General features: G+C 38.6%; 1 long non-coding RNA gene across 1 annotated transcript; it reads right to left on the bottom strand.

Annotated features, from left to right (window-relative positions):
* Window positions 1-1,141: 1,141 nt before the first annotated feature.
* Window positions 1,142-10,183, bottom strand: LOC307171947. The gene is made up of 3 exons (XR_013823625.1): window positions 10,153-10,183; window positions 7,864-7,968; window positions 1,142-1,203 (listed from the first exon to the last, which is right to left on the bottom strand). It is a non-coding gene; the product is annotated as an uncharacterized lncRNA (long non-coding RNA).
* Between the last annotated feature and the right edge of the window lie 4,065 nt (window positions 10,184-14,248).

Genomic DNA, 14,248 nt, shown 5'->3' with positions numbered 1-14,248 from the left:
ATTCTTTTATATTTAGAACGATTTTTTGAACTATATGTTTATCATTATCGTTATACTTACCGTCCTTGGTGTGAACGGGCCTTTAAAGTTACATTGAGAATTTATAGTTCACAAATTGCGAATTTATACTTCACATTGTGACTTTACTTTGAGATTTATTGAGCCTACATTTTAGTCAAATTCGTAATTTGAAAAACAGTAAGACAAATCTTGAAATGGGACATCTTACAGATGCAACTTTGTGAAACAAATTTTTAAAAAAGTCATGATTGTGAGATTTAACGTCATTGAAGCCATTGGCATGGTAATGGATATGATGGCAATGTTGATTTGTTTGGTCTTGGTGGAATAGATCTGCTACACTGCTGCTGTTGATAATTGCCTGCTGTGAGCAAGTAAGACATGCTGCTGCTATACAAATTAGCATACATGAATTACCCATAGCAGACAGGTGGAGCTGGGGAAGGTGGAGTGTTTCTGAAGGCGCACTGCAACTGCTACAGCAAATGTTGACCAAGTATTAGAAGGTTGAGCAGCGAGCTCATTGGCTACTGATACAGAAAGAACCAATCAGCTGTGTTCTATAGAGAATGATGTGATTGCAAACAGATTGAGTTAAGGACCTATTAACCTGCGCCATCTAGATTTTCATGACAGAACTTTGTATATTCCTAAATAGAAAAACAATGTGACTAAATCTTGCAATTGCAATTTCATTTTTCACAATGTGATTTTATATCCCACAACATGACTTTAGAAATTGCAATTGAGACAATATTTCAACTTAATTTTTTGTAATTAAATTTTATATCTCAAAACTACGGCCTTATATCTCGCAAAGTGATTTTATTTCTTATCTTAAACATCATCTCAAAATTACTTTTTTTTGTGTGTGCGTTTTTACTGTGGAGTGGGATTCCATAAGAGGGAAGTTCATGTTCACTGTGGTGTGGCCACATGGCCAGTATGCCACAGGAGAAGTTAATTATGAAATGCGACCTTGACCGGTTGACAGCTCTCTTTGTTCAGCTCTCGTCAAACTTTTGAGCAGCCAGAGACAAATGCCATTTATGAATACTTCACTTTCTTTTATAAACAAAATGCAATCTTATATTTAGTTAGGAAAAGAAACTGATACAACCTTTGGGCATTTGCGGCACATACGGACGCCCTGTGTCAGATTCCATGGTTCAGGCACTCTACCTAAAAAAAAAAAGTATATATTTAGTTATTCTGTGCTTCATCGCACTGTTGCATTTTTAGCAGGTTATCGGGATACACCAAATAATCTAGAGGGGGTTGTGTTCATTAATATACATGTATGTTTTATTTCAAATGTTAATAATTGCATACAGATGTCAGTGTGATCATGAACTGGAGAGTTTATTCCAGTCACAACTGTGTATACAAAAATATGAATTATGAAAACATGTGTTAAATGTTTGACTTCATGTAAGTCTGGCTAGGCCAACATTTTAATGGTTATAAATGTCAGCGTAACCCAACCTGGTTCATTCCCCGCAAGCTTATTCTACAGAGTACAGCGTGAATGAATCACATGAATCAAATGAGTATTACGACCATAGTAAATACATTATATCAGTAGATGACTGCAATATAAATCATAACATACCACAATAATGAACATATAGGAGAGACTGGGGCTAGTTGTCACACAAGGAAGTTAACTCAGTATAAGGTTTTGAGGCAAAAGTTCAATTACACAAATGCATTTCTCCAGCAATGGTTTTGGATGGATGGATGGATTAATATTTTTGTCCAACACAATGTTTTGATATTTTTGTACATTATCTTTTATTACGCTTTGAATTACACATTTTAAAATTTTACAGTTTTCAACATTTAAATTTTGGAATTATTACTATTTTTCAAACATACCAAGATTAAAATACACAAAAATAAAAAAGACATTAAAGTACACAAAGAACAGCACCAGTAACATTGATTTTGTTCATTTTGACTGAGATTATGTTCATTAATTAATGTGTACTTAAACGTGATCACAAAAGGTAAAATTGTAATGTACGCATCTATACAATTACAAATGAAAAATGTGACAACTTGCCTCAGTGTTTGTGGGCCTAAGGATTCAGTCTTCCATTCACCACCAAGGCTTTGCCTCTGACAGAAACTGCACATATCCCATAATGTCATGTACCTCTGCTATATGTTGTGAAGCAGATGACAGTTTTAATGAAGTGGCACAAACCGCAGCTGTGTCCGCCAGCCCATAATCAAGTGGCCTGTGAACCTTTTGGGTTCCCTTTCCACTGTTGCTTTCCTGCGTTGGGCTTGTGTGACGGGGCCAAGGCGGCTGGAGGAGGGCATGACACCTGGAGGCCTCACACGTGTGGGGAGAAAGTGTGAAACCGGTGCGGTGCGCCGGTCAAATAAAAAACCTCCATGATTACGCCAATGGTTACAAGTGCACACGCAATTAAATGGGTCCACTCCCCTACACAGAGGGATTGTAAAAGAAGCACAATGGTGAAGGAGAACTCTTTAATTGCGCTCACAATAATATATAAACGTAATCTCAATGAAAATGAACTAAATCACAAAGGTGAAATCAAATCTGTGGTGTTTAAAGTGCCAAAGAAATGGATAGTAACAGCTGTCACTTTGTGTGCTTGTTTTAAAGTATAAAAGATAACTTAAAGTAGTCTGTTGTAAAAGGCCTATTCGCACCCATTCAGGAATCAAAAAATACACATGACTTAAGAACAAAACTATGCATCACTATGAACTCTTTAACACCAAGATTTACATTTACATCAGATTTGGTGTTGCTGAACATTTTGTGCAGTACTTTTGTGAGGTTTAGGTCCATTTGCCTTGTTGTGAAAAGGTCTTTATTACCCATTTGTTAAAACCGATGGATGGATGGATGGATGGATGGATGGATGGATGGATGGATGGATGGATGGATGGATGGATGGATGGATGGATGGATGGATGGATGGATGGATGGATGGAAGGATGGATGGATGGATGGATGGATGGATGGATGGATGGATGGATGGATGGAAAGAAAGACGATGGATCGATGGATGGATGGATGGATGAAAGACAGACGGATAGATAGATAGATAGATAGATAGATAGATAGATAGATAGATAGATAGATAGATAGATAGATAGATAGATAGATAGATAGATTGAAACTGTTAAATACAGCTTGTGTTTCATTCAGGTCTAGAGAAAAACTTGTGGTTAGAGTCCTCAGTCAGTAGCTGCTCTGTATGAGAAAAAATATATCAGCCAAAACCACATGTACAACAAATCTAATACGGGTTACAAAAATACGCAGTTCTGATGTCATGAACATCAATTACCACAACACTTCAGTGCTGGAAGGGCATGTGCTGGAAAAATTGGTGCCATGATGATTTAATTGGCAAGAACTTGGCCGCTCTTGCCCGCACCCACCCAGTTCCTGCAGGTGTCTCAGAGGAGGCCTCCCAAACAAATTACAGTAGGTCAAACCATTACTTCTGACGCTGAAGCACAAACTCACAAGGCTGGGTCAGCGGAGGTCTCTCTGTGACCTTTGAGTGAGAAGTCAGGCCACTTAAGCCTGTTTTACACTATTATGTCATCAAATTACAAAGCTTAAACCATTTCCAATGCCACAGTCTCATCCAATACTCACAGAAAAACACACTCACACTCTCACACAGTGCCCCCCTCTTTAAGCCGGTCCATTATTATGGGTACCATACACTGAATCATGCCAATGTGTGTGTCTGTCTGTCGCCATTAACGTGTGTGACAGTCAGCATGTGTGTGAGCATGTCAGAAGTAGTATTTGGCAACAGAGCCTGTGTTTGATAATGAAGTCATCAGTTTAAGTAAACTCCAGATGGTTTGGTTAGAGAATAGAGCTGTGCCATCTGCAATACATTCAGCTTCTTGGTCTCTCCCCTCCTCTAGTTTGGCACGGCTGCCGATGAAGTGCTCATAGTCTTAATGCCATTACTGAAAGCTTTCAGAAGTCACAGCCAAGCAACTTTCTTATTTCATAATTACCTGTGCTCTCTTAAAGGTATAGTTCATAGAAAAATGAAAATTGTGTCATCATATTCACATCCTCATGACATTTTAAAGCTAAGTGTCTGTCTTTACTTAGTGGAACACAAAGGTTTTTGGAAGAATACCCTGGCTGTGAAGCTCCAAAATGTCAAAAAAATCGAAAAAAAATTCTGAAATCATATGATAGTTTAGTGTGAGAAATGGAGTTGAAAAGAAAGGTCACAAAAGTTCTATGACCAAATCTTAATGAATCGATTGATTCAGTTCACAAATCCAGTGCCTTGATCATGGTGTCAGTGAGTCAAACCCGAGAACCAGATTAGCTTGATTTGTGAACAAATCATTCAGTTTTGTGAAGATTAATTTGTGAATTTGTTCACAAATCAAGAACTTTTATCTGTTCCTCAAGCAAAGCTATTGTATGGTTTCAGAAGACTTTGAATATAGTGCAGAAATCATTTAGGCTATTTTTACAATATGTTTATGATTCTTGTATGGTGCTTTATCATCCTTTTGGAAGCCTCTAAGCTCATACTCTTTTTTTGCATGGAAAAGTGAGACCAGCTTTTTTTGTGTGTGTTCCACGGGTGAAAGGAAGTATTCAAATTTGGTGCAAAATTAGTAATTTAATCCTTTAAGTTTTAACTTAACCTTTCTGGCTATACAGTTTTCGAGTTTTAGACTATGAAATTATACAATCTACAGTCGATCACGGCACAGCTAATGACTGTACTGTAAGTTTATACATATTCCAAGCTTCTTTAAAATTAGATACATGTGTGCACATTTAGCAGAAAATATTTCTGGCCAACCTATACCAAATAATAATCAGCCCACCCCCACGTCTCTATAATATTCTGGACATATTCATGGCTCATGTCTTTTATTTAAGTCTATGGTTTTCCCCCCTTTCATCTCTTTAAAAGGTAACCGCACACCTCTCCTTAATAAATGATTTGAGGTATTATTCATGTCTATAGCACAAATGACACAAGATGAATTATGGTCGCATCACGGTGGTACTTGCCTTAGCAAACACTAATAAAGCATTTCCTTATCGACTAATCAAAAAAGCATTTCCTTATTGGCAAATCAATGCGTCCCTTGTGAAATGCATGAGCCGAGGTAGCAAGCATTTATATCCGTTTCCTGAGCATTCCTCAAGACCTCATTCCTTTAATAGATCCAAGCATGGAGGTGCTCTAAAACAATCAGTTGGTGACAAAGAACAACACTTGAAAAATAGCATGTGTCCACTCTCGCTAATGCACGGCTCAAACCCATTTGGGGAGCTCCTTCATCTTATTTAAAACATGTAAATGAAAAATCAGTTCAGCTGCAAGCCCCCTGAAGAAAAACAGCCCCCGTCTTCTTCAGTGGTGCTGTAATTACCATCACAGCTGGCAGTTCCCATTACGCCATCTCGGCCAGCTAAGAGAATGGCACAGGCCTCTCCACCATTCCACACTCCACAAGCAACACCTGTACATTGTAAATGTGTAAAATTGTAAAAGTGTTTGGAGGAGCACACACTCACTCACTCACTCTCTCTCTCTCTCTCTCTCTCTCTCTCTCTCTCTCTCTCTCATTTCCTCTCTCTACATTTCTCTCCTCTCAATCTCTGTCCATCACTTTTTCCTCATATCTTTTTTTACACATCCTCCTAGCCTCAGACAACCTGGCTACAAACTGATGCACACCAAAAATAGCTGGTTGAAATAACCAGTTTAATCAAGTTCAAAATATTTCAAGTCTTCAGAAACCATATAATCGTTTTTTTGTGAGGATTAAGCAGCAGATTCATGATCAAATCTTTCCTTTGAGTCATAACTTTTCAAATGAATCAGTTGATTCAGTTCACAAAAACCCATCTGACTAATTTAATCGTGATTTACTGTAAAGCGAGCTGTTAACCTGATCATGGTGTCAGTGGCCATGTTTAGCCTACACCTGGTGTTAAAATGCATTTTGGTCAATCAGATTACAAGTAGATGAGGGAGACACATTCCAGTTTACACCTGGTGTTTTAATCCATCTCTTTTGTCCCCTTTCAACCACTTCTGCCCTGATTTCTTCGAGGAGAGGGTCTATAGGCGGGTAAATGTATGGGCTTTTCCAGATCTTTCGATCAAATGGACAAAATAAGCTCACGCAAGACCGCGAGATAGCCGCAAGATCACGCCGAGTTTGTGTTAGAAATCAAATCAGGAATGCTGGATTTTTCTGAAGAACACTATGCTTGGTAAGTTTTATGGCTTCAAACAAAACTTGGGTCTCCAGCCAAAGTTTAAAATCTGTCTGGCTAGAGCGCTTCCCATAACGTTTACGCATTAGGTCAGTAGGTGGACAATAGGCGGTCTTTTGCGGTTGTTAGAACACATTCGACCACAAGCGTCTACGCTACTAAAGTAACAGTCTAATGCGTTTTCGACTACCTCTGGAAGTGGTTGAAAGTGGACAAGCTCAAGACGTTTTAGACCCTGTTTACACCTGTATTTAGCGTCGAGCACTTGTGATCTGATCGACCAAAATGCGTCTAAATAACGTGTAAACAGATGTAATCAGTTATTATTCCACTTTGTTACTGTGAAAAAATCTTAGTATAGGAGGTGTACCTGATCAGATGCTCTAAATTATGTTCCAAATTAGAGTTTGAGTCTTTTTTTATGTGTATTTGACACAGAGGAAACTGAAGTGACTAACAATCATGTCATAAGATGAGTAACATGTGGTCAGGATTGATGGGAAGCAACAACAGAAATGCAACATTTAACCAATGACCAAGGCCTAATTAGTTTTTCTGATTTAGCTCCAATTCAACAAAACATACCCTGCACAAAAAGATTATTGAACCTCCCCGTTAGAGAAAGAAATCTCAAATGAGGAATATTCTCATTCTAGAGAGCATTTGATTGCACAAAAATCTGTGTATTTCAGGATGAGTCATCTGTCACGCACGATGAAATGTTAAAATGAGAAAACAACCACGTAAAACATAGACGACACCGAACCCAGAACTGAGACAACTGAGGGCTTACAGGGATATAACAAAACATGGATCAGGTGTGTAACTTAATTAGCAACCATGGAAACAAACTAGCAAGGAGAACTCAAACAGGCAAACATGATAAACAAAACCAAAACAGAACAAGACTGTAACATCATCAGTATTAATGATACTCAAACAAAAAAAAGAAACAATTTGAAACGCAGATCACATATAAAAGTCAAATTAGTCGATGTTTAGAAATGCACTAGCACTGAGATGCCCTCAATGTAAAAGGGATAGTTCACCCAAAAATGAAAATTCTGTCATTAATTATTCACCCTCATGTCGCTCCAAACCCGTATGACTTTCATTAATCTTCGGAACACAAATGAAGATCTTTTTGATGAAATCTGAGAGCTTTCTGTCCCTCCGTGACAGCTACGTAACGAAGGATGATCGCTGTTCAATGTTTGTTTGTATGTGAATAAAAGCCTAAATTCAATCTGTTCATCATATAAAGCGATCGAGTCTCTATACAGATTAGTTTAACGATCTCTTTATGAATGTTTTGAAGCATCAAAGTGTCAGTTGCGTAGCTGTCAATGGAGGGGCATATGTCTCTCAGATTTCATCAAAAAGATCTTCATTTGTCTTCCAAAGATGAACGAAAGTCTTACGGGTTTGGAACGACACAAGGGTGAGTAATGACAGAATTTTCATTTTTGAGTGAACTATCCCTTATCACACATGAACACAAACTCTATTTTTGACTTCATAGGGTCTTTCAGGTTCATCCGTTTAATCTGTTATTATGTACTTACTGTCCTTGCAGGTGCTGCTGATATGACCTCACGCACGAAACAGAGCAACCCATTACGGTCTGAAACGGCACAGCAAGGTCACCTTTGTTTCTGTTCCGAGTGGCTCTGTCAAACATAAAAATGAGCATGCTTTGTGTGTCTGTCTCTCTTTGTGCTGTGTGTTTATGTAAGAAATTCTGTCAAAACATAGAAAAAAAGATAAATGTGGCTAATTAAAAGAACATTTCTTTGGTAGTCGGTGTAATAGATCCCTCATTGTGAGGTCTGGGGCCTCAGATTTCTTTAACATCTCAGAACCCCGTCCGAGATTGAATTTGACTCTTGTGAAAGCAGTTGATTTTTTACAGTTTCACAAAATTAACCTAAGCTTTATGCAGCCACGGTGCGGGTTCTTACACAAACACATCCGCACAGATGAACGCTAACACTGCTCTTACTTTCATCGTGTTTTCTGTGCATTTTTTCCCAAATGTTATGTGTCAAAGACAGTTAGGGATGCCTCTGGAGCGATAACACAGCAGCGTAATGTACAGACGCATTTAGTAAAATTCCAGTATGGGGTGGAAAGTGTGAGGCAGAGGGAGCCCCTGGAGAGACGAACACAACACCACGCCACACACCTGCTGTACCTTCATACTTCTGAGCGAGTGTGAGTGAAAGAGGGGATCAAAACATGACACGCTCCAGCTGAATGCAATTAAACGGTAAACTGGAATTAATGACCGCTGATTTAGCTGTACATAAATTGTTCAGGGCACAGTTACAGGGAGGAATTCATCGCCATAATAACCAATGAGTGGATTAATCAGGAAATAACTTTGTTCTGGCTATGTTCAAAATGGAATATTTGCATGCTTCATACACTGCATACGAAAATAAATAAATGAATAAATAAATGAAAACTGAACAGTGTTGCAGAAGCTAGGAACTAGCTTACCAACCTTCTTTTGAAAAAGTAGTTAGCAACACTATTGCTAGATTGAAGCCATTTAATGGGGTCAATATCTTTTGAAATAAATATATTTAGAGTAAACACAAGAACAACAACAAAAAAAGCTATATTGTGCATATAATTCTTTACAAATTGATCAAAAACATAGTAACTAATGAGCAACAGCATTGCACCAAATATTCTGCTATGCAAAAAAAGAGGATTCACAATAAAATGGTACTCAAATCATACTGTTCAAAAGTTTGGGGGCAGTTTGGTCAGTTTTTTTTTTATACATAGCCTACATTCATTCAGCAAGAACACATTAAAGTGATCAAAAGTGACAATAAATACTTAATAAATTGTTACAAACACTGAAGACTGGAGTAATGGTGCTGAAAATTCAGCTTTGCCATCACAAATAAATTCCCTTTTACAATATATTAAAATAGAAGCCAATTATTTTACATTGCAATATTTAAAATTTACAATATTACTGTCTTCACTGTATTTTTGAAAGAAGAGAAGAGAAGAGACTCACAAATGTCTAATTTAGGAGAGCATGTTTGATTATGAGTGAACTGTGTGTTTGTCACATTAACTTGTGCACTTTAAAAAAATAAAAATTAAATATTGCAGCCTTAAATTTTTAAGTACAATCAACTTGGATGTTTAAGTCATTTAAACTTAAACTGACTTTAAAAAAAATTGTTGAATCTTGTATAACATAAAAAAAAAGTTGAAAACTGCTTAACTTAGTTTGATGAGTTAAAGCAATGCAAAAACATATGTTGTCATAAGTTGTTAATTATATAATGTTGTTGTTTTTTACAGTGTATTCATTTTGTGCAAAAATATATTTTAGACTTTTGGAAGTCCAATCAAATAATGAGTCAACAAAGAGGGTAAAAAGTATACAATACTATACTAAAAGACTGGTGGACAAAGAACACAAATCAAGAACTTTGGTATGTATCAAATTACATACCCTACTCAAGTAAAAGTATTAAGTAGCCTACTCCTTTTCAATTTTACTTAAGTAAAAGTACAAAAGTAGTCCTACTTGATTTTTAATGTACTTAAGTATTAAAAGTAGCCTATTTAATGATGAATGTTTATTCATTTTGCTATTGTATAGCCTACTGTCTCCTACTGCTCAAAATATGTTTTACCTCAAACCCCCTTCAGACAGTAGGCTACCTATACACAATTCCACAACATGTCCACATTCAAGCATTTCATACAATAACAGCTTACCCTGTTACAGCAGAATTGGTTCACAAACAACTCGTGACCTAAATATGATTTTCATTTACAACAATAAATCCTAAAATTCGGCATTAGTAGGCCTAACTTACTTTTCGCTCCATCCGTCGCCCACGCACTCAAGCAACTCGTTAATTGGAGACTCGCTCAGACCGGATCATATGAATCAGTGAGTTGTTGACTCGAGAAAAGCTCCAATCGGATCAGTCCAATTTACGAATGAATCGTTCAGTGCGATTTGGGAACCGATTGAACAGTTTAAAGAATCTGCTCGTTCACGAATCGGACACCGCTATCGTGTCTCTGAGTGGGTGACGATTTCTTTAGATCAAAATAACGAGGAATGATATAATGAGAATGATATATTTTTTAGGAAATGTAGTGCAGTAAGACAAGCCTACAGATAGCCTTATATTGATAAAGTACAGAAAATGTGGTATACTATAGTAAGGAAGTAAAAATACTGTGTTACTGTCCACCACTGCTAAACGGTTCTGTAGGCTACTAAACATTTTGGCAAATTATTACATGTAGCCCATACAGGTAATGTAGCATCCGAGCCTATTGTAGTAAGTGTAGTATGAAGTTTGTTACTCGAAACTTGGCCATTGTCTTTCTCATTTTTTTGTTCCATTTTACACTTTCTCTCTCCCAGTAACACTAACATCATCTGGAAAAACAGTCGGACTCTCACAAATCCAAAGCTGCACAATTAATCAGGAGCTGGGCTGTGAACAGCGCTGGGCTTGCTTAAGGCAGACTGTGAACAGGCACAATTTCATAAGTTGTGTTTTCTCTTTTTTCTGTAATTGTATCTGTTGAACATCATTTCACTGGTTTAGTGTGAGACAGAGAGCCACCAGCAGAAATGTATTCTCGTTCCCAGAGATAATTCATTTTTAAATTCAGGAGTGCAGCCTCAGCCATTTAACACATGACACACACATTCCCGACTCCTCCACAGCATTTGGAACAACTTTTTTTTTGCTCTGGATGGAGAGGAACTGTTAGGATCTGACCTGGGTCGATGTCTGGAGTGAGAAGATTCAGACCTTTTCCCAGCCTTGACAGACAATCCATTGCTTATGCTGTGGCAGGGGTGAACGAAAGCAAACATGTTTGGAATGTACACTGAACAAGAGCAAAATTGAGGGGTGAAGAAGGGAGGAAACCCCAAAGGGATCAACCTTACATCCACTGACTTCAAAAACAGTGTAAAGGCCCTTTCACAACATGTCTGATGTGATTAAATGACATGGAAGCATATGTTCTCAAACATTTTTTCATGTAAAAATGATCAAGTCCAATGCCAAATAATTTAGATTTTTGGAGAATATCTTATTAGTCAGTCAGGGAGTTGTTCCTGAAAAAAATAATTATCGAACTATTTAAAAAGGACCAAATTAACAAATCATCAGACCAGGACATCCCAGTTAACAGGAAATCTTCACAGAACTAACATTCTAGCTTCTGTCAAAGTTATGAACTAACGTTCTTCCAGGTACGTTAATAGAAATTTCATTCAAAGTTATCTTTATTGTTTTCACGACAACAATTTGGACTTGGCCTTTTCTTAAATTGGTCATGACATGATAAATCATATGTGCCTTTATCTTTTGACATATAAGTGCTCTTTGTACCATTAAAACATCCTGCAAGTTTCATAGCTTAAAATGTCCTCCTCATTATAAACAAAGCATTTATTTCATCAAGCTCCAAAAATGGCTCGTTTGGATATTGCACGATCTCTGACGTAACACGCCAATTGGCATTGTTGCTTAACGGCTGACATTTGCCTGCACCAGATGTGAACGCTGCGTCAAAAGCAAATAGAAAATATTACAATCACTGATGCTGTCTACACTGGATACTGTATACAGATGCGCGTTCAGACACACTACACGCACTTGAGTCTGTCGACAACAGGACAAATGGAAGAGTGAACGATCGCTTTGCGATTTGCGATTTTTGGAGAGTCTCTTTAAAGAAACTTTTGTTGAAAGATGAAGCAACCAACTGTATTAGATCTGTAAGCAGCTGCATCAAAACCGTTAGTAAATGATTTCATAATGCTTTGTCTAAACAATGGTTTTATATGGATAATGTTTTCAAAACACTTGCTCACAATTAGCCTGGTAATACCAAACTCTGCTACTTCGTTTTGCTTCGTAGACAGAGTCTGCATGGCATAATTGAAAAGTGTTTTCTTTCTCGCGGGGGGGGGGGGGGGGGGGGGGGGTGCTTGTCTGAAGTTTAAAATCATTGGTTACCCGTAAGCCAATCACATAACGTTTGGTGATGGCGTGTGTTAATGCGCATGCTCAGCCGCATCTAACTTCCACTGTAAACTGTATGATGCGAAAACAAAACCATCGAGCGAAATACCGGAGTGAACATGCCTGTGAACGACTTTTGCAGATTATGTGAAGTAAATCTACGCATCCACCACGGTACAATCAGCGTCTACGTCACGGCTCTCAGCCCGCCCTCTGTTCGTCGATTGGCCAGCTGTTTTCAGGCCGGAGGAAAACGGAAAGCTATTACGCTGTCTCAGACTGAGTACAGAAGCGAAATGAAATTGAGCGGAAGTATGAAGTCTGACGTAGTCAGGCTAGCTCACAATACCGAGTGGGCCTTGATACAGTTTCCTATGTAATGACGTCAGCCAATCATAACAGTGGCTGTTTACTGACAAGCCTTAAAGGAGCCGCCCCTTAAAGGGACACCAGGCAAGCCTAAGTGTTTTTTTTCTCTACGAAGCTCCCCCTAGAGTCTGGTAGTAAATGCTTTCAAACACACTGTCGTAAAAACGAACTGTTGTCCCTCCCCCCTCTCCACGAGCAACCCAGCTGATCTGCTGTCAACCCAGCTGAGCAGAGGAACCGGCTATTTCAAAACCAGTTATGTCTACCGAGGCAAGTAAAGTAATATTTTCTTTCCAACTGATGGCGAGGTTGTTGTTTTTTTATTGTGTTGTCATGCATACTAGTAATTTTACCGGGAACGAACGATATGAACGAGGTGAACTACTGCTTTCGTTAGGGTTAGCCCTCGCTCGGTCTGAAGTTCTTTTCCTTTTCTTTGCATCTTCCGTCAAGGGTTTTCGCTGCTTCTTCCCCGGCTCTGCCATTATACACACGTTTGCAACAATCGCTAGCCGGTTTTCGTTAGCCTGCCTCTGTGCTGGGGATGCTTGCCGAACTGATCCTGCTTCTCGCGATGTCTGAGACTTTGTGAGACTGAAGGACGCGGGCGGCGGGTAGGATACACCGAACTTGCAAGCGGGATATTCTTTCTACAGGCATAGGGACTGGCGAGAGAGTCTTCATTCGCCCTGTAATGAGTCATTTAACCATATACCGACTTACGAAGATGATTAATTAACACGAAAACGTTGCCTGATGTCCCTTTAAAAAAAGATCGTTTCAGACAGAGGGTCAGAATGAAGATTGAAAATAATAGAGCTGGTAAGTCCCGCCCCCTCCTCTAACCCCGCTGGACCTCTAGGTTGAAAAATCGTCAATGCAAGTGAATGGGAGAAAATAATTATTTTCTGGTCCCGTTTGAATTGTGCCATGAATGTGTACATATGTTGTCTGTGAATTTTTTATATAATCTTTCGTGTGAAGAATGCTACAATTTAGCGGGTAGAAGTTTGATACGGTTAGACTTTGTGTGAGAGCACTTTGTGGACTACAACTCTTCGCTGCTTTCGACGCGTTTGAAACGTCACCACCACTAGCACACGGACACTAGCTCACGGATCCCGCTAAACATGACTGTGTCTTTGGTGCACTTCACCGCCTTCTTTCAGGGAGAGGACAAAATCGTTGAGGTTGGCGAAAACCACGGGTAAGTCAACTTTATGGGGTGACGTCACATAGGCGACATGTAGTCTTTCTCGTTATGTCTTTTCCACAACTGCTAGCCGAAGAATCATACCATATACTGTCAAACTCGTAACATGAAAGATTATATAAAAAATTCACAGACAACATATGTTCACATTCATGGCACAATTCAAACGGGACCAGAAAATAATTATTTTCTCCCATTCACTTGCATTGACGATTTTTCAACCTAGAGGTCCAGCGGGGTTTTACGGAAGGGGCGGGACTTACCAGCTCTATAGTTTTTTTGCGTATCTCTATATTTGTTTTGTTGTTGTTTTTTTGTTAAAATTTTTTT

Source organism: Squalius cephalus, assembly GCF_949319135.1.
Source record: "Squalius cephalus genome assembly, chromosome: 15".
NCBI classification, from domain to species: Eukaryota; Metazoa; Chordata; class Actinopteri; order Cypriniformes; family Leuciscidae; genus Squalius; species Squalius cephalus.
The sequence above is the reverse complement of the archived record's forward strand: the minus strand, read 5'-3'. Positions and strand labels throughout refer to the sequence as shown.